The sequence below is a fragment of the Phaseolus vulgaris genome, chromosome 11, assembly GCF_000499845.2.
Source record: "Phaseolus vulgaris cultivar G19833 chromosome 11, P. vulgaris v2.0, whole genome shotgun sequence".
Taxonomy (NCBI): Eukaryota; Viridiplantae; Streptophyta; class Magnoliopsida; order Fabales; family Fabaceae; genus Phaseolus; species Phaseolus vulgaris.
In genome coordinates, this window is record NC_023749.2 from 14,535,464 (window position 1) to 14,563,027 (window position 27,564).

The following is a 27,564-nucleotide window of genomic DNA, read 5'->3' on the forward strand; positions in this document are numbered from 1 at the left end:
GATAAGGCAAAGAAGAGGAAGACTCAAAACTCACAAATTCTCTCCAAAATTGAGTATAGTCTCTCTACTATAAAATTCCAATCTGAATTGTGAAGGACCTAAGCCCTCCTTTTATAGGAGTAAGGGCTGGTCATTTACATAGCTTATTCCCTAAGCTACCCAAAAAACTCCTAAGATCACACCCCCTTACTAAGCTCACTCCCCAAGCTTCTAGAATTTGCTAAGCTAAAGCTTAAAGATGCTTTTACAAAAGAGGTGTCTCATGTTTCCCTCTAAGCACCTTTCTAAACATTATTCTATATTATTTACAATTTAAAAGAAACTATAAAGAGAGATATTTAATATGAAGCCTATTATTTGAGAGTTTGTAGACTTCTTTATCTTTAGGCTTGATCTTCTCTTTGACTTCTTTTAATTTGTGAGAAGACTAGAAGGAAGAACTTCAAATGTGTAGGTGAAAATCCTCTTCCTTCATTAATAAAATCCTCTCCTAGTGGATATCCATCATACTCCCCGAGTTGGAGAGAATTCGTCCACGAATTCAGTACTCCTGCATAAAACAAAGTCAGTTTGCTATTATATAAGAGAAGACAAGAAGAAATGGGCAAACATGACTTATCACTTTGAAATGTTGGGAGTTCAGAAAAAGATGGTCTATACACAGACCATGTTGGAAAAGATTGTTTAGGAATGATATTATTTGGTAAAATAGGAAATATGAAAAAATCATCCTTAACATTCTTTATCCAATATGGTGTGGAAGTAGGAACCTTAGGTAATGAAAATGACAAAGAAGAAGAAGACCTTGTAGGCGTAGCACGAGTCAACAAAAGTGATTGAGTTGAGAAGGTATTAAGACTCGGTTTATCATGTACTTCAATTTCCTTTTCATTTTCTTTTTGAGTTTCTTTGGGATTGGTCCTATATGCTAAACGATGTGGTAAAGAAACCCTGGGCATTAAGTCTATTTGGTGTTCAATCCCTCTTAAAGGTGGTAAGCCTTTAGGAGGATCTTGAATCACATCTTCACAGTCCTTTACCAAATTGTCCAAACATGTGGGACTATCCTTAGCCGACTCACAGTCAATAGTCCTAGGAATAGCTAAAAAAATAGGCTTTTGAGTAACTATTACCCTTTTAACTTGTTGTGTGGACATGAGAAGGCTTCTCTTGGAATTTTTTATATCATTTTCTTTCTCTCTTTTTTCTCTCATTTTAACTTGGTCCTCATGTACTTCCTTTGGAGAGAGAGACTTAAGAGTGACTTTGTGTCCATGGAAGTGAAAAGACATTTTGTTGGTAAAGCCATCATGAAAAACTTTTCTATCAAATTGCCATGGCCTACCTAAAAGAATATGTGTGGCTTCCATTGGGACAACATCACACAAGACCTCATCTTTATATTTACCGATAGAAAATGTAATGAGGACTTGCTTGTTAACAACTATCTCACCCACCTCACTCAACCATTGTAACTTGTAGGGCTTGGCATGAGAGATGGTAGGCAATCCAAGTTTGTCTACCACTCTTGTGCTTGCCACATTCGCACAACTCCCCCCATCCACAATCAAAGAGCATACTCTATCACTAATAAGACACCTTGAATGAAAAATATTTTCTCTTTGAGTTTCATCAAAAGGTTTTAAAACTTGTCCAAGCATGCGTCTTATTACTAATAGGTCACCCTCATGTGGGCTTTCACTTTCACTCTCACTTGGGGATCTAGAAGGTGAGGAATGTCTAGAAGATTCGGACCCATGCTCACTACTATCTACCCCATCATGCATATACATAGCTCGTTTAGAAGGGCAATTAGAAGCAATATGTCCATAGCTTAAGCATTTAAAACACTTCTTACTAGACGATTTAGGTGGTGATTTAGGCCTAGAATTGGAAGTGGAAGGCTTAGACTCTCTAGGTTTGAAAGTAGAGTCCTTAGAAGGGATATTTGAAAAAGAGTTATTTTTATTTTTCCAAGAAGAGTGGTAGTAGTTATCCTTAGAAGAATTTTTGAAAGCATTTTTCCTTGCAAGTTGATTTTCAATTTTGCTAGCAAGGTGCACCACATTTTCCAAAGAAGAATATTCTTGTAACTCTACCACGTCTTGAATGTCCCTTCGAAGGCCACTCACAAACCTAGCTATCTTAGCTTCCTCACTCTCATCCATATTAAGTCGAATTAAAAGCGTGTCTAGTTGTTTAAAGTAATCATCCACACTTAGCGTGCCTTGATGAAACCGTTGGAGTTTCAACATTAGGTCTTTCCTAAAGTGTGGGGGTACGAATCTAGCGCGTAAACATGCTTTCAAATCGTTCCAAGAGACCACGGGCGGCCTCTTGTGTAGGTCAATGTCCATGAGGTATTGATGCCACCATTGCATGGCATAGTCCAAAAATTCTAAAGAAGCTAACTTAACCCTATGCTCATCCCTAACCCCATTTACATCAAAAATTTGGTCAACCTTAGCCTCCCATCCTAAGTATACATTGGGATCACTATCACCACTAAAACTAGGAAGTTTTACATTTGGAGAACAAGGGCCAGCCACATGTTGGCGCCTCTCTTCATGGTGATGATGTCTTGGCCTTGGATTATCTTCATAATAACCATGGGAGTGCCTTGAAGAATGCCGACTAGGAGGAGGAGTTCTTCTCTCACGGTTTTGATGCATTTCTTCTCGGTTTAACTCCAAACTTTGGAGTCGTGCTTCCATCTTCCTTATCACCTCAAGATAGTGAGCATTGGATTGCTTGGCATTCTTTAAGTCTTCATAAAGGGCTGCCTTTTGTGGTGAGCACGGTTTGGAGGACTCTCCACTAGAGAAATGAGCCATGAGCAGAAAATACACAAAAACAGCAAACAAAAACAGTGAAAGAAACTTGTTAAACAATTAAAAACAGTGAGATATAGGTTGCTGGAAAATGCCCAAGAAAGCACTCAAACCACTCCAAGAAAATATTTTGTCCTCAACCAAGCCTTGCTTGTGAAATGGAGTAGCTTCAAGTGAAATATGTTACAGCAAACCAACTTACTTAAGAACAAGTCTCCACACAACTTTAAGAAGAACAAAAAGACAAGCAAGAAAAAGGTGTAAACAATAAAAGCTAAACCAAAAACAGAGAGTAATGTATGACAAACTAGAAAGAATATGAATGAAAGACAATCAAGAAAAATAAGGAACTCAATGAATAAAGAAGGCACACAAAAAGAGTCCTAAAGAAAAGTGCTAGAGTAGATTAAAGAAAACAGAAAACAGCTACTGGAATTTTTTTTTTTTTAAAAGCAAACTGTGCTATGTTTACAGATTTAACTGTACCGATTGAAAGCGAACTGGAATGTGAAAAATTAACCACAGAAACTTCAATGTCTTAACTCAAAAATGGCACTGGAATGAGGTAAAAACAGTAAGCCAATTGAGAGAAATAAATTTTTCAAAATTGCTGCCCAATTACCGTATTCTTTTCGGCAGTATTGTACACTTTTCGTATTTTATTTATCATTTTTTGTGTACTTGGAATTTTTGAGTGATTCTTTTTTCTATGCTTTTGTAACACTTTGAAGTATGTAAATCCAAATTTTCAGAAATTTCCTATGAGCCAATTAATTGCAGTAAATTGAAAACAGTAGCACGTTTGTAAGAAAACAGAGGAGCCTATTTAGGAATGAAAAACAGTATGATGAACTAGCAAAGACATAATGGAAATTGTGTAAAGGAACTTGTATAGAATGAAAATACAAGCATGAACTCAAATCTAAAAAGGAAAATGCACAAAGGATCAAGCAATAAACTCAAAAAACAGAAAGTAAACCAAAGCAAGAAACAATTAAAGCAATAAAAGTACTACTAGAAGTAATGACAATTATGGAATAACATGACTAAGACAAAACTTGACATGATTACAAAATTAAAAGACATATAACAAGATATAACCACAAGTGAAAGGAAGCTTAAGGTCAGCTCTAGGAAGGAGAATGCCATTCCAAAAGAGCAGCCATACTCATATGAACAATGAGTGCTAAAGTCCTTTTCACAAACACATGGTGTAACAAAAGAAAACAGCAAGAAAACTCAAAATAAATCCTAAAACAGAATGGTAAACAACTTGAATTAAAGAGCTCTTGAAAGTGAAGTGCAATACAACTCAAGAATTAAGCAAAAACAAGCCTAGACTCTAGATACCACATGATGTGAATGTAACTACAAGAACACATGATTCTTGACATTCTTAGGAACAACTTGAGCTGGATTTGAAAGGCACTTTACTTTAGAATTGGATCAATGTTCTAAATTCAAGAACTCACCAAAACTAAGCACCAACCAAGACTCATATGGAAGTCCATGTATTGTCAAATTGAATCAAAACAAAAGGAAAGAAGAACAAGAATTAAAACTGGACAGAATTTAAAAGCTAGCTACTGAACCAAAACAGAATTAAGAACACAATGCTGGAAACACAAAATTAAACGGTAGAAAAAGGAGTAAACTCTAGGAATCAAAACTACCGAATGGAAAATTGAAGAAAAGGGAAGAAGAACACTTATAGAAGAAGATGCTTGCTGGATTTTGAGAATTGGAAGAAGCCATTCACGCCACTTGGAACCTTGAACCAAGATAAGTGATGGAGTGCCACCACTTGAAGCTCACCATAGCTCACAAGATAAGGCAAAGAAGAGGAAGACTCAAAACTCACAAATTCTCTCCAAAATTGAGTATAGTCTCTCTACTATAAAATTCCAATCTGAATTGTGAAGGACCTAAGCCCTCCTTTTATAGGAGTAAGGGCTGGTCATTTACATAGCTTATTCCCTAAGCTACCCAAAAAACTCCTAAGATCACACCCCCCTTACTAAGCTCACTCCCCAAGCTTCTAGAATTTGCTAAGCTAAAGCCTAAAGATGCTTTTACAAAAGAGGTGTCTCATGTTTCCCTCTAAGCACCTTTCTAAACATTATTCTATATTATTTACAATTTAAAAGAAACTATAAAGAGAGATATTTAATATGAAGCCTATTATTTGAGAGTTTGTAGACTTCTTTATCTTTAGGCTTGATCTTCTCTTTGACTTCTTTTAATTTGTGAGAAGACTAGAAGGAAGAACTTCAAATGTGTAGGTGAAAATCCTCTTCCTTCATTAATAAAATCCTCTCCTAGTGGATATCCATCAGTTCACCCATCCGATCTTGGTATGTGTAAGCAGAGACCAATGCGTACGAATAATGGCAGAGCTCCACGAAGGAATATGTGGGAGTCACATCGGTGGATGATCCCTAGCATCAAAGGCCATTCGTGCGGGATACTATTGGCCAACCATGAGGGAAGACTGCACGAGGTACGCACAATAGTGCAAGTAGTGTCAGCAACATGCTGACTGGCACAAGGCGCCGTCAGAGGAGCTCAGGTCGATTTACAGCCCTTGGCCATTTCATACGTGGGGAATTCACATTCTGGGACCTTTTCCTCTTGCGACAAGGCAGATGAAGTACCTCGTGGTCGCCATAGAGTACTTCACGAAGTGGATCGAGGCTGAGCCAGTGGCACAGATCACGACTCACAAGATCACGCACTTCGTGTGGAAGAATATAGTGTGTTGTTTCGGGGTGTCGAAGTGCTTGTTGTCTGACAACGGCACACAGTTTGCAATTCAACAGTTGGGTAAGTTATGCTCAGAAGTTGGAATAAAGGAGGTGTTCGCACCAGTCGAGCACCCCCAGGCAAATGGGCAGGTCAAGTCTTCCAACAGAGTCCTGCTCAGAGGTCTGAAGAGAAGACTTAAGAAGGCCAAAGGAACCTGGGCAGAAGAGGTCCCTAGAATTGTGTGGGCCTACCACACCACTCCCCAGTCCACTACCAAAGAGACACCCTTCAGCTTGGTGTATGGGTCAAATGCGATGATTCCAGTGGAGATCCAGGAGAGCTCACCACGCTTCCAGAACTTCGTGGCTAAAGAGTCCAACGAAGAGAGAAAGGTGAATCTGGACCTGCTGGATGAGGTCAGGGAGGAGGCAATAACTAAAGCTGAAGCATTGAAGAGAAGGGTGGAGTAGAAATATAGCTCAAAGCTGAAGCCTCGCCAGTTCCAGGTCGCCGACCATGTGATGCAGAAGGCCCACTGATAGCTGTCGTTTTGCTGTCAAATTAATATGATTCTAGCGTAGACTTGTCTAACACTAGAGAGATGATAGTATAATTGTGGACAAATGTCCCCAAGTCGTCTCCCAACGAATCCAATAGTAAAATCAGTTGATCAGGGTTTAAAATCTATCTGCAAGCAATAAAAGTTAGCAATAACAATAAAGATGAAAAGGGGGTTTGAGATAGTTGTGCAAAAAATATAAAAGAGATTAAAATAGCAAATAAAAAGCGGTTGATCCCAAGTTCTTCCACCATTGAATTCTTCACAGGTTCTCTAAAGATTAATCTTTTCTCAATCCTCCAACAGAGTTAAACCAGATTGAACATGCGCCAATCTAATTCAACTGAAACTCACCAGTAAAACATGCGTCTACTAGTTTAATCAATACCCATTTTGTTCCATGCGTATACTCCATGGGAATGCTTACCTCCTCTCCCTTGAATCATGTGCCCAAGAAATTAATTAGAACAATGCGAACTAACTAAGAAACCAAAGTTTAAGATAAGGAAGACTCTCAATCATGCGTTCAAGTACAACCTCTCACAAAAACTAGTTTTCCAGGAGATTAGACAATAAAAACAACTGCTATAGAGAATTAAAAATCGAAACTTTTATTGAACAAAACCTCAGAACTCAATGGGGAATTACAAAAGAATCAACCAAAAAGGTTTAGCCTTCCATGCGGAGGCAAAACAAAAGAATTACTAAGAAGAAAATAAACTAAGAAAACCCTATGAACCTCTCTCTTCTCTCCTTGATGCTTGTGTCCTTTTATAGGCTTTTCTGCTCCAAGGATCTTGGGAAAATATTGCAGTTTAGATTTTGTAAACAGTTTCCACTTTCCATAATTCTTTTTATTTTGCAGCAGATTTGCTTCCAATTCTGTTTCTGGAATCTTGTAGCTTTTATTTTCTCTTTCTTCTCCTCAGAATATTTTTTCTGTTTTGGTTCAAGAAGCAACTTGGACTTTTGCATATTTGGCCCATTCACAAAGGTAGATGCTTCCTCCGGATAATTTACTCTAAAAACACAAAATTAACAATAATAATAGTTAAGACCCAAATAAACCCAATTATAAGAATATTAATTAAAATAATGGATTTATTTATTATTATAGTCCAATAATATATGATTAAGGCTATTGTGTGTGAATAAATATATGCTCATTAAATACCCCCACACTTATCCTTTTGCACTCTCGAGCAAAACATTCGAAGGTTTAAAAAAAAGTAAAAGCAGTGCAAATAACAAATAGCAATTTCTAAGAATGCATAATGACAAACATGATATAATTTCAAGAAATCAAGGAATCAAGAAAAATGTGAATGGAAATTCATATATTTTAATATACAAGCAGGTAATTGAAATTGAAGGTTGAATCAAAGTTGACAAAACTTCACTGGACACTCTCAAACTCTCAAGTGTTTAGGGTTTGTATTTACACTCAGCACCCATGCAGACAAACACTACCATATGCTTAGCAAGACTCTAATATTCACAACAATTGAAAAAACATGCAATCAAAGATCAAGAGGTCTTCATAAGGGATGTAATGAGGCTAAGGTAAAGGTAGGTAAAAAGGGGGAAAGTAGGCTTAAAACCATAGAAAAACAAAGGAGCAATGGAGGATAGGTCTAAAAACAAGTGTAAGTATTATGACAATTCAACTCTTCTTTTTATTTCAAGATATAATTTTTTTCATCTAGTAGACAGTCAATCCAATGTATCAGAGGATCCACTCTTATTTTCTTTATTTTGCTTTGCTTTTCTTTTTCTTGTTGTATTCCTTTTTTTTTTTCTATCCCTTTTTTTTTCTTTAAAACTGAAGAGGTAAACTATGAAAATGACATACACCCCCACACTTATTCAAAAACCTATTCCCAAATAATTTCAAAGCTCCTTCATCTTCTAAGGTAGGGACAAACATGGTTTTTCTGTTTTGAGGCTTGTAATGAGGGTTAAAAATAAGAAAAAGGTTATAGGCTCAAGGGGCTAACAAATGGATTATTATCATAAAGGTAGGCTAATATGGCTAGTGGGTTAATTTAAACAAAGAATGCCTCAATCATATCAATTCATGCACATAAATCACAGTTGTAAAATAAAGAATCAAGCTAAGTTCTAGAGTATAAGCAAACATGAGTGAAAACACACTAAAAAGTGTATTAAATGATATATCAATTAAGGCTCAAAACTCACTTGGGACATTCTATCAAAAGATTCAACCCAAAATTTCTCATAACCAACTTATTTATCAATTTTTAAGAAAATCCAAACAACAAAGATCAAGAAACCAAGATTTTCAAGAATTATAGAACATGTCAGCCATTAGACAATCCTAAAAAAACTCATTTATTTTAACAGAAGCAAAAAGAAATTCAAACAATTAAAAGAAAAACAAAAAACACAAAAATAAATCAATAAAAGATAAATCCTAAACTATGATTCTCCTCCCCCACACTTAAATCACACATTGTCCTCAATGTAAAATCAATAAATAAATGTGTATAATAAAAGTGAGAGAAGAAGTACTCCCTCATTCAGCTTGAGGGAAGTGGCAGTCGCAGCTGTTTCAACCATCCCCTCTACAGTATAAGCCAAGACTTTTCATCCACAGTGGTGTAGAAACACTATTAGCTGGAGCATCTAACCAAAGCATGCAGTACCTTGGTAAACTATGTAACAAAAATATTATGATGAAGAAGCCTTGAAATAGTGGATGGAACTGGGGTAGGTCTGGAGGGCGTGTGAAATGGTACAGTTTCTTCCATGAATGGATGATGGTACTTTCTAGAGTATAGATGGAAGACAAAAATGTATTCATCATAGACGATCTGATATGGTTAGCTATTTGGGGATCGTCTAAGGGTGGTGGTCTAAGGCTAGACAGTCTAGCTAGGGTAGACGGTCTAGCTAGGGTGGGAGATGGAATGAAATGTAAGTTAGGAGGTGGTGGTGGCTGGTAAAGGCTGCTTTCAGACATTCCAATTATGATAGAAGGTGTAGCCAGTGGAGATGATGGAATGAGTGATATGGGCTTAACCTTAAATAATGGAGGTTGTACTCTTTGAAGCTTTAAGGATGGAAGAATAATATCATCTTCTTCTCCACTAGCAGTGTCTACTTGAAGGACGGGTAACATCTGCTCTTCCTCTTCTTGTATTACCTCCAAAACTATGTTAAAGCCATCTGCTAGTGCACAATCTTGTTCAGTAGATTCAGCAAGTATAACAGCATCAACAACTTCTCCATCAAGACCTGCATCACAAGAGTTAGTGCGTTCTAAGAACTCATCTATCTCATCATCTGTACATTTAATTGGATTGGAGAAGTTAAAATCTCCTAGAAACTCAAGCACATTTTCATCCTTAGTGTTTATATGATGCACTAAATGATCTTCACATGTCACAACTTTTAATCCCTCATGATTTAGCAATGATTTCTCCTCCGTCAGTAGAGGTTGGACAGTAACATTCAATGGTGTAGCAATCTTAGGTTCAGCAAGCTCAGCTTCATGCAAATCATTCGGATTAACTTTAAAAACAGTTGATATGCCCCACTTCTTTTCGAGAGTGTCTATGGTAGAGGTAGGTGCTTCAAGGTTAGACATTCCATCAGTGCCTGGATCAAGAGTTATATCTGGATCATGAGGTGATTTCATCTCTTGAACATAATCTGCAATCTCTCCAATCATTTGATCAGTTTTCTCTCTTCTTGCTATAACATCAACCTCCTTTTGCATTAGAATTTTTTAGCCTCCCATTCTTGATCATATTTCATGTTCATCTCCTCCATCCGCCTCACCAACTCCTCTAAAGTTGGTTCTTCCTTTTGAATTGCAATTTTGTTAGCCGCCCATTCTTGATCATATTTCATGTTGATCTCCTTCATTTGCCTTGGTTCTTCCTTTTGAATTGGATATTTGTCAGCCGCCAATTCTTGAAATTTTGTGTTAATGTCCGTCATTTTCCTCATCAACTCCTCTAAAGTTGGTTGTTCAAGATTACGAGGAGTATTATCAGTTTGCACAAATGGTTGAAAAGATGGTTGCCTTTCATCATAATAGTTTTGCTAATAAGACTGTTGACAATATGGATTATAACGTTGAGACTGCTGAAAATGAGGTTCACATTGCTGCAGAGGCTGTTCATACTGTTGATAATATGAATTACAATGTTGAGGCAGTTGAAAGTAGGGTTCACATTGCTGCAAAGGCTGCTTATAAAACTGTGAAGATTGCTGCAAATATGGCTCATGAATATCATAATTGTAAATTTCTTTAGCTAATTTCTCTTCCATTTTGGATTTGAAAACCGGGATATGTAACAGACACCAATACCTATTAGACGCCTCAAGGCAAACTTTTTTTTTTAATTGAAAAGCAAACCAAGTAAACTCCCAGGAAAGAGAGGTGAGTCACAAGCGGACAAATTTAAAAGCCAAGTCTTTCCTAGCCAGAGTCTTCCCTGAATTGCTTTCAGTTTAAAAAAATAATCAAAGAGTAGCAACTGAAGTGTCTAACCTAAATGCAAGATCCTAAAAAAAAAAACCCTAATGCAAATGCTACACTTAATGCTTAAAAAAATAGTTAGAGAAAAACAAATTATGTTAAAATAAATAAAGAAATAAATAAAATATAGAAAATAAAAACAGTAAACAAAAACAAAAATAGAAAGAAATAAAGATTACAAAACAAAATAAAAGAAATAACTAAAAACATAAAAGATATAAAATAAAGGCAAAATAAGATAAAGATAAAAGATATAAAGGAATAAAATAAAAACAAATCAAAACAAAAAATAAAGATAAAAAGATATAAAGAAAGAAAATAAAACAAATCAAAACAAAAAATAAAGATAAAAGATATATAGAAAGAAAATAAAAACAAATCAAAATAAAATAAAGATAAGAGATATCCTAAATATTAGATTTTTTATTTTTATTTTTATTTTTTTTCATTTTTTTTATTGCTATACTAAATAAATAAAAACTAATAGGAAGAAAATAAAGGTTAAATATGAAGAAAATAAAATTAGGAAAATAAAAAAAATTATGCAGATAAAAAGAAAAACCTGATAACCAAAATCAAATTGAATTCCCCGACAACGGCGCCAAATTTGATAATTGTCGTTTTGCTGTCAAATTAATATGATTCTAGCGTAGACTTGTCTAACACTAGAGAGATGATAGTATAATTGTGGACAAATGTCCCCAAGTCGTCTCCCAACGAATCCAATAGTAAAATCAGTTGATCAGGGTTTAAAATCTATCTGCAAGCAATAAAAGTTAGCAATAACAATAAAGATGAAAAGGGGGTTTGAGATAGTTGTGCAAAAAATATAAAAGAGATTAAAATAGCAAATAAAAAGCGGTTGATCCCAAGTTCTTCCACCATTGAATTCTTCATAGGTTCTCTAAAGATTAATCTTTTCTCAATCCTCCAACAGAGTTAAACCAGATTGAACATGCGCCAATCTAATTCAACTGAAACTCACCAGTAAAACATGCGTCTACTAGTTTAATCAATACCCATTTTGTTCCATGCGTATACTCCATGGGAATGCTTACCTCCTCTCCCTTGAATCATTCGCCCAAGAAATTAATTAGAACAATGCGAATTAACTAAGAAACCAAAGTTTAAGATAAGGAAGACTCTCAATCATGCGTTCAAGTACAACCTCTCACAAAAACTAGTTTTCCAGGAGATTAGACAATAAAAACAACTGCTATAGAGAATTAAAAATCGAAACTTTTATTGAACAAAACCTCAGAACTCAATGGGGAATTACAAAAGAATCAACCAAAAAGGTTTAGCCTTCCATGCGGAGGCAAAACAAAAGAATTACTAAGAAGAAAATAAACTAAGAAAACCCTATGAACCTCTCTCTTCTCTCCTTGATGCTTGTGTCCTTTTATAGGCTTTTCTTCTCCAAGGATCTTGGGAAAATATTGCAGTTTAGATTTTGTAAACAGTTTCCACTTTCCATAATTCTTTTTATTTTGCAGAAGATTTGCTTCCAATTCTGTTTCTGGAATCTTGTAGCTTTTATTTTCTCTTTCTTCTCCTCAGAATATTTTTTCTGTTCTGGTTCAAGAAGCAACTTGGACTTTTGCATATTTGGCCCATTCACAAAGGTAGATGCTTCCTCCGGATAATTTACTCTAAAAACACAAAATTAACAATAATAATAGTTAAGACCCAAATAAACCCAATTATAAGAATATTAATTAAAACAATGGATTTATTTATTATTATAGTCCAATAATCTATGATTAAGGCTATTGTGTGTGAATAAATATATGCTTATCACCCACCCATATCAGCTAGAGAACAAGTTGTCCCCCAAGTAGACTGGTCCTTTCAGAGTGACAGAGGCCCTTGGGAATGGGGCGTACAGGCTTAAGACACTGGAGGAGGCGCGATTCCTCGTATATGGAATGCGACCAACCTCAAGTTTTATTTCAGTTGAACAATAGCATTGTAAATAGTTCTCAGGGGACGTTCTTTTTCCCTTATAAGGGTTTTTTAATGAGGTCACCCAATAAAATTCGGTTGAAGTATTCTCGAGTGTTTGTACAATGCAGTTATGAATCTGTTTACTTGTGTTAGAGGTCTTGAGAGGGAAAAGGTAAGTTCGTAGAGAATGCTCCCCCCAGACGAATGGGCAGGTCAAGTCTTCCAATAGAGTCCTGCTCAAAGGTCTGAAGAGAAGACTCAAGAAGGCCAAAGGAACCTGGGCAGAAGAGGTCCCTAAAATTGTGTGGGCCTACCACACCACTCCCCAGTCCACTACCAGAGAGACACCCTTCAGCTTGGTGTATGGGTCAGATGCGATAATTCCAGTGGAGATCGAGGAGAGCTCGCCACGCTTCCAGAACTTCGTGGCTAAAGAGTCCAACGAAGAGAGAAAGGTGAATCTGGACCTGCTGGATGAGGTCAGGGAGGAGGCAAGAACTAAAGCTGAAACATTGAAGAGAAGGGTGGAGTACAAATATAGCTCAAAGTTGAAGCCTCGCCAGTTCCAGGTCGCCGACCATGTGATGCAGAAGGCCCACCCATATCAGCTAGAGAACAAGTCTTCCAATAGAGTCCTGCTCAGAGGTCTCAGAAGCGGGAAAGGTACGTTCGCAGAGAACACCTCCCCCTCGAGTGAGAACGCCAAGGTCGAACAAAACAGTTCACCAGATAAATCCTCTTCCGCCTTTGAGTGGAGATGAGGTTAGTTTTAAGTTGTCCCTTAGGTTAGAAGTCTCGAGAGTGGGAAAGGTAGGTTCTCAGAGAACACTTCCCCCCTCGAGTGAGAACGCCAAGGCTGAACAACCCAGTTCACAGCTAAATCCTCCCCTGACTTTGAGCAAGGGTGAGGTCAGTTCAGGACCTTCCCCATGGGTTAGAAGCCTCAAGGGTGAGCGGTTTGGTTCGTAGAGAACGCCTCCCCTTCCCTTCGAGTAAGAACACCAGGGAAAAGAAGTAAGGTTCGCCAGTTAAATCCCCCCTTGACTTTGTACAGCAAGGATGAGGTCAGATAGAGGGTCTCACCTTCCCAGGCCTTATAAAGCAAGTTCGAAGAGTGACACTCAGAAGTTCCCTCACCTTTGTGTATGAGGGTGGTTCAGTTACAGGTTAGCATACACACCCTCGCTGCCAAAGGAAGGGCCTATAGTGGGGTCAGGGTGAGTAAGCACGCTACCTATGGTTCAAGTGGTTGCCAAAGGCGTTGTTAAAAGCGTCAGCGCGAGGTACAACAGTTAATAGTCGAAGACGAAGAACACGAGTTAAAGAAAGTCATGTGCAACGCTCAAACAGATAAAGATTGCGAAAGTTAAAGCAGTTAAAGATATGAGGCAGCTAAACGACACAAACAGTTGTAAGTAAATAAAGCATTCATAAACAAGAGAATAATTGTTTGTTTGGAGACCAGATACAAGCTAGGATGGTGGAGCCCTTGGCACAATCTGCCCATCCACGACGTGATTCGATGTCGCGAATGGCAAGGTGTCCGTCTCAGGATGCGCGCAGGCAACCTGAGCAAAGGCGTCCTCGAACCCCGCGTCGTACACGTCAACAACATCTTCAATGAGCTCAGCCTCAGCTTTCTTGAATTTCTCGGCCTGTTGGGTAAGCTCAGCCTCCACACGACCAAGTTGCACCTCTTGATTGGTGGCCCTCTCTTTAAGTTTGGCCATCTTGGCCTTAGTTGCCTCAACCTCTTTCTCCAGCTCCATCACCTTCGTGCGCAAAGGCAGGACCCTTGACTCAAGATCCGTGTACTCTTGACCTTTGTCGAAGAGTCGTTTCTTGGTCTCCTTCTCAAACTAGTGGAGACTGCTTATCTCCTGATCCAGAGCAGTTTCACGGTTAGTGAAGATCAGGACCAGTTGAGTCAACTCCTTTTTCTTCTTTTCCTCCGCCAGTACCAAGTCTTCCTTAACCTTCGCTAGTTCCTCCTTGGCCTTTGCCAGCTTTTCCTTGGCTTGGGCCTCCACCAAGGCCACTTGCTCTTTGACCCTCACCTCAGTCCTGCTTAGGAGGGCGTGAGATTGAGCAAGGAGTTCACCGAAGCTAAGGCCAAGCCTTTCCTTCGCAGTGTCCTCATCCAGGTCCATTGCTGCCCCTTGTTGGAATCCCTTGAGTGCGTGTTGGAGGACAGCGGGTAGCTCGAGTGAGGAGGGAGTTTGCTCAGGGACAGGGGCTCTTTCACCACCACCCTCGAGTGCCAGTATGCCGCAAGGAGAGGAGGCGCTTAGAGGATGCTTCCTGAATGAGGCGGAGCAACCATGGGTCGAGGATTGGGAAGGCGTCTCTGCAAGTTTCCTTCTCCTCTTGAAGACCACCCCTCCCCGGTGTCCTCATCAGACTCTATCGCCACCACGCTCTTGGTGAGAGAAGTTGGCGTGGGCGAAGCGTGGGCAAAAGCATGGGAGGCAGCGACAGTGGGAGCAACAGTTGGGCGAAGCAGGGACTGCGACCAGAAGGATCGCGGCAAGAGGGACCGCAGTAGTAGTCGGCGAGGGGTTAGAGCACCCAGCGTCGCCAGGGGCCCCTTGGCGACGAGCAAGGGCATCAGCTAGCCTTGCCCTCTTCTCCGCGTTAAGTACCATGCCTGCGCCAAAATCAAAGCACAAGAGATCAACACAAAATCAACCATCAGAATACAATAGTAAACACATAGACATGAGCAGAATGTACAAGCATAACAATATGGTAATAAGTATAACAAAGCAGGTCCAGTGAACATCGGTACCAATGTAACCCTTGAGGGTCTTAGAGTCGTACTCATGTTTGATCAGTTGGGCGGTAACACCGCCCCCAGGCTCGAGAGAACCTGGCACACTTCGCGATCGGGAGGGGCCAGCTCCTCGAGAGTCTTGGGCTTCTTCACCTTTAGCTCCCTCGCCCAATATAGAGGGAAACCGTCCAGCAGGGTAGGGTCGTGCACAGAGCAACACACCCTAAGGAACTTCCCTTTGAAGCCTTTGTAAGACTGTTGGAAGAGCGTGAGGAGAATCCCTGCCACGCCGCTGAAGCTCAGCCAAAGGTTCTTCCCGGGACTCTGGGCTTCAAAGAAATGGAGGAAGACGTCCACTGAGGGAGGGTGCCCAAAGTGGTTGCACAGAATTGAGAAGGCCCAATTGTTAGGATGCAGCTGGGCGGAGGCGATGTTGATTTCTGTGAGCAACACCCTCTCGAAGCGGGTGAATGGGAGGGGCAGTTTAATCCGTTTGAAGACGGTTTGATAAAGGAAGAAGAAGGGCTCCCCCTCGTTGGACTGGTCGTCGGCGGGTTCGCCCTTAGTACAGGGTCGAACTGAGACATAAGCATCGCTTTCGTGCCCGAAGACGCGCCCTAAACAGTCGGGTTCCCCGTCCCTGTGTTTCCTCACATCCTCACTAGAGGTGAGAGTAGAGGTCTCGACGAGAAGCTCTGTAGAGGCCTAGGGATACAAGGCTCTGTAATCTACTTGGGGTGGAGGGTTGGATGTTGTTTTCGTTCCAGCCATCTCGAAGAAAGCTAAAAAGTAAGAAAAAGAAAGAAGAAAACAAGGGTTTAGAAGGAGGTGATGGCGTAACTCAACAAAACCAGAAAAACCCCACTCTCGAAGAAAACCCAGAAAAACAGAGGAACGGGGAAAAAGTAGAGAAAGCTTAAAATGCAAGAATTTAAACAGGCCCAGGCAGTTATCAAAGTGCGAAATCAAAGAACGAGGACGATCAATCCGTAAAAATCATACCTTTGTTAGTGAGAGTGGAAGGTTCTGGTTTTTCGCGAAGAGGAATGTGAGCGCTTGAAGAAGAAGAAGATTGAGAGATTGCAAGTGTTTCTGAGAATAATGGAACAGTGAGGGGAAGCGCGCGTTTTCGAAAAACTTAACGTAAACTAAGAAGCGCAAACGACGTTAAGTCCTGGTTGTTGGATCAAGACACATGTGCACATATCAACATGCATAGAGAAATGTCACTTCAGTGCACTGTTCACGTCTTGTCACACAGAGCCACGTAGGTCGCCAGGGGCGAGGACTTAGTCTCTTCGTTGAACAAGTTAACAGCTCGAGACTAGGGGGCTTATGTACCGACCAGTCCTCGGGCGTAGGTGATTGCTAGTGACGTGGGGCCACATAAGCTGGGTCCCACGAGCAGCAGGGGGTCGAGGAGAGGCCAAGCCTCAAAAGTAATCTTGGGCGTTATGTAATTGATTGATATGACAACGTCCATAATCGCCTGTGAAAATGGTTTTGGGTGAGCCCTTAGCTGGACAATCGGGCCTCGCTCCCCTGTGGAGCGTCTGTCAAGTTGTTGTAGACTCCTACGCAATTCCTTATTGGTCTTGTGTAACTCATCATTGCTTGCTCGGGATATGTCTATTTCCGCCATCAACTAGTCTTGTTTGAGTAGATGCTTAGTTCGAGCTTCCGCTGTGAGTCTCTCCTATTCATTCTTGGATGTTGTCATTGCCTCCTTAAGAGCACTCACAATTTCCATAAGCTGTTATAGTGGGGTTGTAATTCCCTTCAGATCCCAATGGACATTGTCTTGTATTCCTCATCATGTCTAGGAACTCGAGCACAACTGCAGGTGGGATCTGGTTTTATCAGGCCCCACGGTGGGCGCCAAATGTTCTTGCCGATTGACTTGCTCGTCGGTTGACTCTTATGACAAGATCTAACTTCGTCAGTCTCTTCACGAATCCATCATATCTCTTGTTGCTCTTAAACGTAGCTCCGTTGAAATAGAGGGGGGCCCTACCTGTTGATTGCACTCTGACGATCAAGTCAGTTATAAGAGTTTAAGAAGTAGTAAGTTTCAGTCTTAGAAACAGCATACCTTAACCTAGGGTCTCAAGCCCCTTTTATAGCTTACCTCTTGTAACAACTTTCTATCACGAAAATATAATCTCAACTGAAAGCACACTCAACAAAAAATATTTTGTTCAGGGGCACACTCTCACGGTGAACATAATCTATAAAATAATAAGAGAATAACCACCAGGGCATTAACTCATGTACCAACATCAAGGGTCCATTCTGCTTACGTAGGCACCCTACTTAGTGCTACGCTATCTTTCATTACCTCTGCGTGCCCTAAAACACATAGGCTTAGGTTTGAAAAGAAAACACTACTTCAACTAGACCCTATGCGCACTAAGTGCACCCCTACAATTACCCCTCGCTAGTCACCTAGGCCTTACGTATAAAGAATTACCTTAATTATACAAAAATGGACTTATACATACAACTAGGGCCCAATTACATGGCCCGTTATTCTGGCCCAAGGGCCGAGCTGACCTGTTTGTGCCATGTACCAAGGTCCGACCACTGAGTTCTAAGCGCTCTGGTCCAGTACATTTTCCTTGAAAAGTTCCTTCGAGAAGAATGAAAAGACTAGATGACGTTGTAAAAGATATCCCTTACTAAGGCAAATTATCATCAACCTGTCACTGCTAAGTTATCATTCACATTCTATAGCTACAGGTTCCAATGGCTTCAACTGAAGGGCCACAAGCATATGAGGAAGAGAAGCATCTTTTGTCCCTTCCAAAAGAAAGGACGATATTCGTGTGTCTCATGTCGGTTTGACTTATGTAATTTGCGTCATTTTTATTGACCGACACAAATTAATTTTGCTTCCATGCTTTTTTGGTTGGTTTCTTGGCGACGCATTACTGACGTTTATTCATCAATTTTCTTTGATTTACATTCGTCTTTTGCCGACGAAAAATGATGTTTCTGTGGTAGTTATTTCACCCTTCTGAAAGAAGTGCTTCTTCTCTGCCACATTGCCTAATATACAACAGTGAACAATTTTTAATACAGAACTCTAGAGTCATGGTTAAAAGAATTGTAAGAGACAAGAAGTTCGAAGCTAGATGATTTTTTTTATTGGCTGGAAGCTATATAAACATAGTTCTTTATTTATCAAAAGCATAAAAATAGTACATCTTTATTTATCAAAAGCAAAGATCACAATATCATTTGTTCTACACAATACAACATGTTGGCTCTTATGGACTCACATATTGCATTGGAATCTAGGAATGCACTTTAAATGATAGACCTGATCCACCTATTTTTCTTCAATGATTTTGGATAACTTTTCTATCATAGAAGGAGAAAAGTAATTTATCCAATCTCCTATTTCACCCTTCCGAAAGAAATCTTTGTTCTCTACAACACTAAATACACATCCTGATTTGTTAACTTCCAAATCCTTCATCGTCTCAAATCTACATAGTTTGATTATGTTTTCAATCACTGTGTCACTCTCTCCTCCTTGAGTGATGGGAGAGTCCAAGAACTCTGCAATTCTTTTCACATGAAATATTGTATCCTCTTTAAGATCTTCATACTTTAAGAACAAAACTTTGTTTGGTCTAGTTATGTTCTCCTTCCAGTAACCTAACATATGACTCCACCATGGACCAAACAACATTATCCCATTGCAATACTTTTCAAATGCTTCCTCGAATGATAAAGGTAAAGACTGTGACTTCATTTTAGTAAAGAATTCCCAAGCTGAAACAAAAATGTCAAATGGATTTCTACATATATAAATGATCTTGCAATTGGATTTTGTGATGGATTCAGGCAATAAAGGGAATGGTAAGTGAGTAGAAAGAAGTCTAGGCTCACCATGTTGGAGAGGGAAATAATTTGGTCATGCAAATTATGAGAATACATAAATTCAGGGAAGGGCACAAGTTGATGAGGATTGGAAGAGAGTAATGGATGGTGGTCGAAAGAGGAAAAACGTTGATGGTTTACAATGCCAAAAGTGAGGGCTTTCAACCACGTAATACCTGATTTTGGAAAGCTGGCAACAAAAACATCATCTTCATTTGCATGAAAATGTTTTTGAAACTTGTTCACGCCTTGAACATGAACTGTTGGGCACCAAAAGTCTTGAAATAGATATATATGGGGAGCTGCACCCAAACCCGTCTCCTTGGGAAGGGAGAGGGTTAGGTCATTTTCTTCGTTTGCTTGTTTGTGACTTGCCAAAGCCATTGGAGTACCTTGAATATGAATGGATGAAAACATAGCTTAGCAAGAGATAGCTTTTATAGAACTTATTAAATTGATTTCTAGATTTCCAGCTTTTTACTTGTATTAATTTATAGATTTTCCAGTTTTTTCGGAGTTACTTTTTATTCTTCCATCCTCGGTATATTCATAATCACAACCAAATATTTATTAAATAATTTTTTCAAAAGAAATATCAAATTAAAAGAAATAAAATATTATAAAAATTGTGAATATATATTAATTTTAAAATGCGAATAATAATATAAAATATTATGTATAAATATTTTAATTTTAAAAGAACGTAAAATAAAGTAATAATTTAAATGTCTTTTATAGAAAATACTTTTTTAAAAAACTTTTGAAATTATCTAACTTTAACTTTTTATTGCGAGTATTGACATTTTATCGTGATTAGTGGACTTTCACTTTTGTGTTCATACAACATAATCAGCAATACAACAAAATGCTAACCCTACAAAAAAAAACTGACCACGTGCAATGTTTATCATAAAAACTGAAACAGCCAAAAACTAAACTGTTTTGAAAATGCAAATTAAATATGGTCCAAAAATTAGTTAAAGAAAGGGGTGGCAGACATATAATTGATAGGTGGGGTAAATGATAAATAATGAACAACACCTGCTGCTACTGTAGGGACACCAAGTTAAGGCTCACACACTTTTTTTTTGTTTTTACTGATAAAAATTAATAAATTAAATAAAATATTTATAAGATGTTAACCTTAGAGATATATATGTTTCTTTCAAATAACAAAATACATCTTCTTCCACTAACATATATTTTTATGAAATCATTTACCACAAAAAAAATCCTCACTATTAACATTATAAAATAAAAACTAATTTTAAATATCAAAATAATTAGTTATTATATAATTAAATTAAAGATCATTATATAAATTAAAAAAATATATTAATATCTAAAATAGTTTTTATTATTAATAAAATTTTATAAAATTATTTAATTATTAATATTTTAGTTACTTACCTTTTTATATTTTAAATTAGTTTTTATTATTAATAAAACTTTATAAATTACTTAATTACTAATATTTTAGTTACTTACTTTTTTATATTTTAAATTAATTTCTATTAATTTTTTTAAAGATTAATTTAAAATTTAAAATATTAGTCGCTAAAAGTTAATTTAGATACAAATTTATAAATTATTTTATTAATTTTTATTAATGATAAAAATCACTTTAGATATAAAAAATAATTAGTTTCTAAATTAATATCTAATTTAATTAATATAACTAAGTAATTTTGATTTTTAAATTTGATTATTATTTCATGATTTTTTATTATATAATAATATAAAAAAATATTACATGATATGTATCAGAAAACAGTTTAGAGACTAACATTGTCATCAAATCATTTATCAGAATCCTCACTATTAATGATATAATAAAGTAAAATATTACTTTAAAATACTATTTATATTAGAAAAGAATTGGAAAAATAGTTAAATTTTAGAGATAGATTATTACAATAAATATTATTATTAATATAAGAATTATAACCTTTTTCATACAATTGAAAGAGAAAATAAAGCCTATAACTCTGTCCATTGTCAAACCAATTTCATTTTAAAGAAAATAAGTCATAATCCCCATGTTAACACGTTTAGCCAACGAATAAGATAGATTTTTTGTGCTTTCTCTTCATCAAACCAATTCATAGCTCCCAGAAAATAAACGTGTATTATTATAATTGCGTACAAATATATTAATAAGACTACTAACAAAGAAAAAATTATCAAAATTCTACACGTAGCATTGGTAAAAAAATGTTAGATATGAAGTCAAGACCAATTGGGTTAGGCTAACTAGATACCATGTTTAGTGAGTGGGCTTAGTCATTGTACACAGTTGAAACGCAGGTGAACATTGTTTCGTGGCTTCAAGTGGGAGATTGTTGGGTATGAAGTCAGGACCAATTGGGTTGGGCTGACTAGACACATGTTTAGTGAGTGGGCTTAATCATTGTGTCCCTTTTATAATATCTATTTAAAGAGATCATTGTACTTGTAATTGGTGTGCAACAGGATATAATGAAAACCTAATAGTTGCCGTGTGGATGTAGGTTGCAGTTGGCGATCGAACCACGTTAAATCTTGTGTTGTTTATTTTCTGCAGTTGATTCGTGATTATGTGTGTTGCTTCCGCGTGCGTTTTTCCCATCAAGTGGCATCAGAGCTTGGTTCGTTTACACATTAGAGATCCGATCAGTAGAAATTAATCAACGAGACGTGAAAATTGCAGCTGTAGTAGCATCCCATAGTTAGGGTTTCACAAGGGTTGTAGTAGTGTCCCAAAGTTAGGGTTTCACATAGCCGACAATAGCGTCCCAAAGCTAGGGTTTTGCAGGGGCTGCAGCGGCGTCCCAAAATTAGGGTTTCACGGCGGCCCAGGATTCGTGACAGCCAGACCTACGACTCGCGGCAGGCGCGTGCAGTAGGCGGTGCAACGTGCAGCGATGTGGGTCGCGACGTTGTGCAGGTGGCTTGCTCGGAGTAGGGTCGTGTCTAGGCAGTGCGACAGAGTGCGCCAGTAAGGCGGCAGATCGTGTTTCACGATGAACAAGTGCAGGTGCTTGAGGTGAGCGAGACAGCACAAAGGTGCAGTGCGATGACAGTGATGGACGACGCAAGGTGGCGCGTGCATTTTTCTGCTGGTGCAGCAGTGACGGTGCAGTGCTAGGCGCGGGGTATGGCTGTTTTTCGCTGCGGCACGAAGTTAAGACAGTTCAGTTACTGAGCACATTAATAAAATGAATTCGATCTTAGCCTGACTTATGTTAGTGGGCATAAGTTTGATGATGAAGGTCAAGCTTTACTACTGCTATTGTCTTTGCCTGACAATTGGTCTGGAACGGTTACAACAGTTACCAGTTCAGCGGGATCCGATGGATTCACTTTTGAGAAGATTCGAGATCTCATTCTTGGCGAGGATGTCCGAAGAAGGAGTTGTGGGGAATTATGTAGTGAATCACTATATGTCTTCATAGGTAAGAAAAATATCAGAGATAGTGGGAGCAAGAACAAAAGGAGTCAGTCAAAGACTCAGGATTGCTCAAGTGTAACATGTTGGAACTACAAGAAGGTGGGGCATTTCAGGAATCAATGCCCAAATGATAAATAAGTCAACATTGCAAAAGACTTCGCGGACGAGGATCTTTTATTCTGTTGCGCGGATAACAGTGTGCATACCTAGGTCATGGATTCTGAAGCATTGCAGAATCTAGTTATTGGAGACTTTGGAAAGGTAAGACTAGCAGACAACAGAACTCTTGATGTTACGGGCATGGGTGACAGTCTTGAAGACACTAGTTGGTTTCTGGACTTTGAAGGATGTCAGAGTTGTTCCAAGCTTAACGAAAATTGTGATTTCTGTTAGGCAGTTGGACGAACAGGGACATGAAGTGAAGTTCGGAAATCAGCAGTGGAAGGTTGTCAAGGGAAATCTTGTCATGGCCTGCGGAAGAAAGAAAGGTTCGTTGTATATGGTCGGATTACCGCGTCTGAGTGAGTGAGCATCCTAGTTTAGAAGATAAACAAAGTCTGGTTCACAGAATCTCGTGGGCAGAAGAGGGTTGTCTTTACAAGAGAGAAACCCAGAGCCATAGGTTAGATTCAGGATGAACAAGCATGGAAAGGTTCAGGTAGACCAGTTAGAGGTACTTATGACAGTGGGAGCACGGGTTGTGCTTCAGCTGAGGTTCCTAGACCACAGTGGGTTAGGAGAACCAGTATTCCAGCAGTTGAAACTTCTCCAGAAAATTTCTTGTTGAATATGGAGAGTGTTTGTTCTCAGGTTGTTCCAGGATCTGGCAGTTCCTGTAAGTGGGAGCCGGTAGGAACAGAGAACGGGTCACTGACTAACGTATTGAAACTCATGGGAGTTTTAACGAAGTCTTCAAAGTGATTAAGAAGGTTGGTGGCAACTAGAGTTGGAACATTGAGTTCCGTCGACAGATTACAGAAGTATATGTACACAGTTGAAGCGCGGGTGAACATTGTTTCGTGACTTCAAGTGGGAGATTGTTGGGTATGAAGTCAAGACCAATTGGGTTGGGCTGACTAGACACCATGTTTAGTGAGTGGGCTTAATCATTGTACACAGTTGAAGCACAGGTGAACATTGTTATGTGGCTTCAAGTGGGAGATTGTTGGGTATGAAGCCAGGACCAATTGGGTTGGGCTAACTAGACACATGTTTAGTGAGTGGGCTTAATCATTGTGTCCCTTTTATAATCTTTATTTAAAGAGATCATTGTACTTGTAATTGGTGTGCAACAGGATATAATGAAAACCTAATAGTTGCTCGTGTGGATGTAAGTTGCAGTTAGCAACCGAACCACGTTAAATCTTGTGTTGTTTATTTTCTACAATTGATTCATGATTATGTATGTTGTTTCCGCGTGCGTTTTTCCCATAAAAAATTATATTACCAATAACTATTATAATTTTATATAAAATTATATAGTAATAATAAGAATAAATCAATATTTTTTACCAACTAAAATAATGAAATATATCATATTTATAATCTTAAAATTCAAACCCTAATGCTACACTGAGATACCTAATTTTAATATTGTTATGCATCTAAGAAGTTTTTTAGAAGCTGGTTTTAAGGAAGTTTAATCCTTCTCATGTATGAAAATATAATATAATATGAAAAAACTGTCCAATAGAAGATATCACATTCGATCTAACATGAGAAAATATAATATGAAATCTTTTTCCTTATTTACTACAAGAAAATTATTAAATAAAAATTAATTTTAGAGATAAAAAATAATTAGTTGCTATAGTGACTAAATTAGAGACCATTTTAGAAATTCAAAAAATTTGTTAGCAAAAACCTTGGTAACTAATTAGATACCAATTTAGAAACTATTTATCAATACGGTACCGATATTTTGACACCCCTATTTGCGTTTCTCTAGAATACAATCATCTGGCATGGCGATTTTAATATTAAACAAATAGTGTGTGGGTCCCAGTTGCTGAGGTGGAAAAATTGAGAAAAAAAATGCATTTGAACGGTGCGTTTCTGGAATGAAAAGCGTTTGAAATGTGTGTTTGAAAGGTAGGATTCGGAAGGAAGAACATTTCGTTTGAGGGTTGTGGATTGCGAAGGGAGATCGTTTGCATTTGAGTGTTGTTGGTTGCGAACGAAGACGTGCGATTTTGTGTGCGTCATCCAGCGAAAGCAGCAGCGGGATTTGGAGGGATTAGGGTTTTCGATTGTGGCGGTTTTTGAAGGGAGAAGGAAGCATAGAAGGTGTATTGTTATCTTGAGGTGTTTAGGGTTTTCGTTTAAGAGTGTGATTTCGATTGAGGTATGTATTTTGCTTCATTTGGTACGGGGTTATTTGTTTTATTGTTTTGCTATTGCTTTGCTTTCCGTTTTTTAGCGTTGAGTGTAGTGTAATTTCGTTTGTTTGTTTGGTGTGTGGTTTTTGAGTTTTGAAGTTTGAATGCATTTGGATTTCATTGTTTTGTGCTCTGCGAATTTGGGACTGGTTTTGAAGTTTTTGTTTGTCCAGAAGGTTAGGGACTGAGTTATTGGTGATAGAATTCAATGTGAATGTTAATGTTCTAAATTAGTAACAATGACATGGGGAAGTGGTGACCCCTTCCTTTTTATGTGGTGACCTATGAAGCAGTTTTTGCACTGTCATGTTGTCTTACCATTATTATGTTTGTATGTCCTATTTTGGTCTTTTATTTTTTATTTTTTTGGTGAGATAGAGATGTTACTATGTTAGATGTAGGTCATAGGATTGTACGACACATGAATATTGAATTGGATTTAATTTGAACTTGAAACCATTATTGTTGCATTATGTATGTTTCTGCAGAGTATAAAATGGCATGGAGTTGTGATAACGACCATCATTGCAGAAATCATCACATAATAGTTTTTTTAAGAAAAATAGTTTCCCACTTTGGATCAATTAAGTGCATGTTTGTATGTAGTTACATTTAAGGTAACTGAATATTCTTCGAAAACACAATATTGTTACTTTTGACAAAAGTTATTTTTCTTGAAAAAACTATGTTAATCTTAATTAAAATGCAAATAAGCCATAACGGATGACATTTCTTATTCTAGGTATATAAAAAAATGATGGAAATTAAAGTGGAGCAATTACGAAAATGGAGAATCGAAAGTTGAATATGAAGTAAATAGGTGAAGTTGTCCCAAGGTTTCTTTTAATAGAAGGGGGAGGGGGTGGGTGGGGGTCATTTTTCCATTGATAATATGCACCCACCAAAATTATATTTTTGTACACACCGTGTGTGTTGCAATGGTGGTGGATGGAAGCAAAGTTTGGTCATATTTGGTTGGTTTGGTGATGGTTTTTATTCCACGGTTTCATCTGTTTCCAGCTTGTAGAATGAATCATTAATTTGCGGTTGAAATATTATATTAACTAATAAAGGAAAATCCAAATTTATTGTTGGTAGTTCATCAATCATCATTGTAGTTATTATTTTGTCCTACCAAATTTTGTTCAAAGTCAAATCCTCATCCTCAAACTTCACATCTAAATTCAAAAAGGTCTACTACTAATTGATTAAATATAGTGATGTGTTCATTCATAGTAGTACCTTGTTGGTAGTCAAATCGGAACAACATTTTCTTCATTAGGAGCTTGTTCTGACCATTCTTTTTTAGAAACCTGTTTTGACCTTTCTCTTCCTCAATAGCAATATCAAGACCCTGCTGAAAAAGAGAGTCCAAGACCTCTCCTTGCCACATGCCGAAATGGCCAATGCCATCAAATATTTCCACCGCCAATTTCAAACTGGACACCGGGAACCTCAACCATGATGACGAGGAGCCCGACACCCTGGATGGAATATTTTAGACATCTTGATCTTTATTTGTCATTACAGACTCAAAATATAGTATTCAATATTACAAACAAAAATTCAGACAACCCAAGGTCGAACCTTCGGCTTTGATACCACTTGTTGGGAAAATCGGGTACTTTCCCCACTAAAACAACACAACTAGTGAATTGAACTAGTTCATAACAAATGAACCAGATAGAACACTATCAGAGCTACCTGATAAATAATATTGAATACTATACTACAACAGAAAAGAAAGTAGCATAATACCAATAAATAGAGCGGAATAATAAAAGAAATAAAGAAGAAAAAAACACACCTGAAACTTGTTAACGGAGTTAAGTCAGTTTAGCCTAATCTCCGAGCACATCTGAAACAACCCAAATTTATTAAGGTGGGAGAAGATATTACAAATTGAGATATATTACAATGAAGGAGGAGAGGTTAGTTTATAACTCTCAAACCTTCTCCCCAAACAATGAACTCACCAATGTAAGATTTGGGATTAAGCCTAAAAAGTCAACAAGATCTCGATAATAAATCATTGAAGTATTGTTCATACCAATCTCCTTGTCGTCTGTATTTGGTTGAGTATCATTTTCAAATACATGTTTTGCAAACAACTGCTAGCAATAGTCTTCTTGTAATTCTTTCTGGTGGTGTTCTTCTTAGTGCATGGAAAAAGCAACTTTGTTACTGCGTGAGGTGACAAAAATCCTACTTCCATGAGCCCCAGAATCAAGAGCTTTCTGCATTTGGTCCCATCAAGACCTTGTGGAGAAGCCAACCTGTGAAATGCAACTTGAAGGAAAGCAGAGAGAAGAGCAGCACCAACCAACACTGCAGCCATGGTAGGAATTCGGAAAGGGAGTAGAGTAGATGAATGAAAATTGCAGCTAGTGGCAATGGCTCAGTGCAGGGTTAATATTCTGACTCAATTCATCTTCTTTAATGCTGCTGAATCAACATAATCATCTTTTTCTTTGATTCCCAATCAATCAATAATAATGGTCAA

The 27,564-nt window shown here is 37.9% G+C and overlaps 1 pseudogene; it reads right to left on the bottom strand.

The window, feature by feature from the left end:
- Nucleotides 1-18,524: 18,524 nt before the first annotated feature.
- Nucleotides 18,525-19,686, bottom strand: LOC137822255 (cytosolic sulfotransferase 15-like; annotated as a pseudogene).
- Between the last annotated feature and the right edge of the window lie 7,878 nt (nt 19,687-27,564).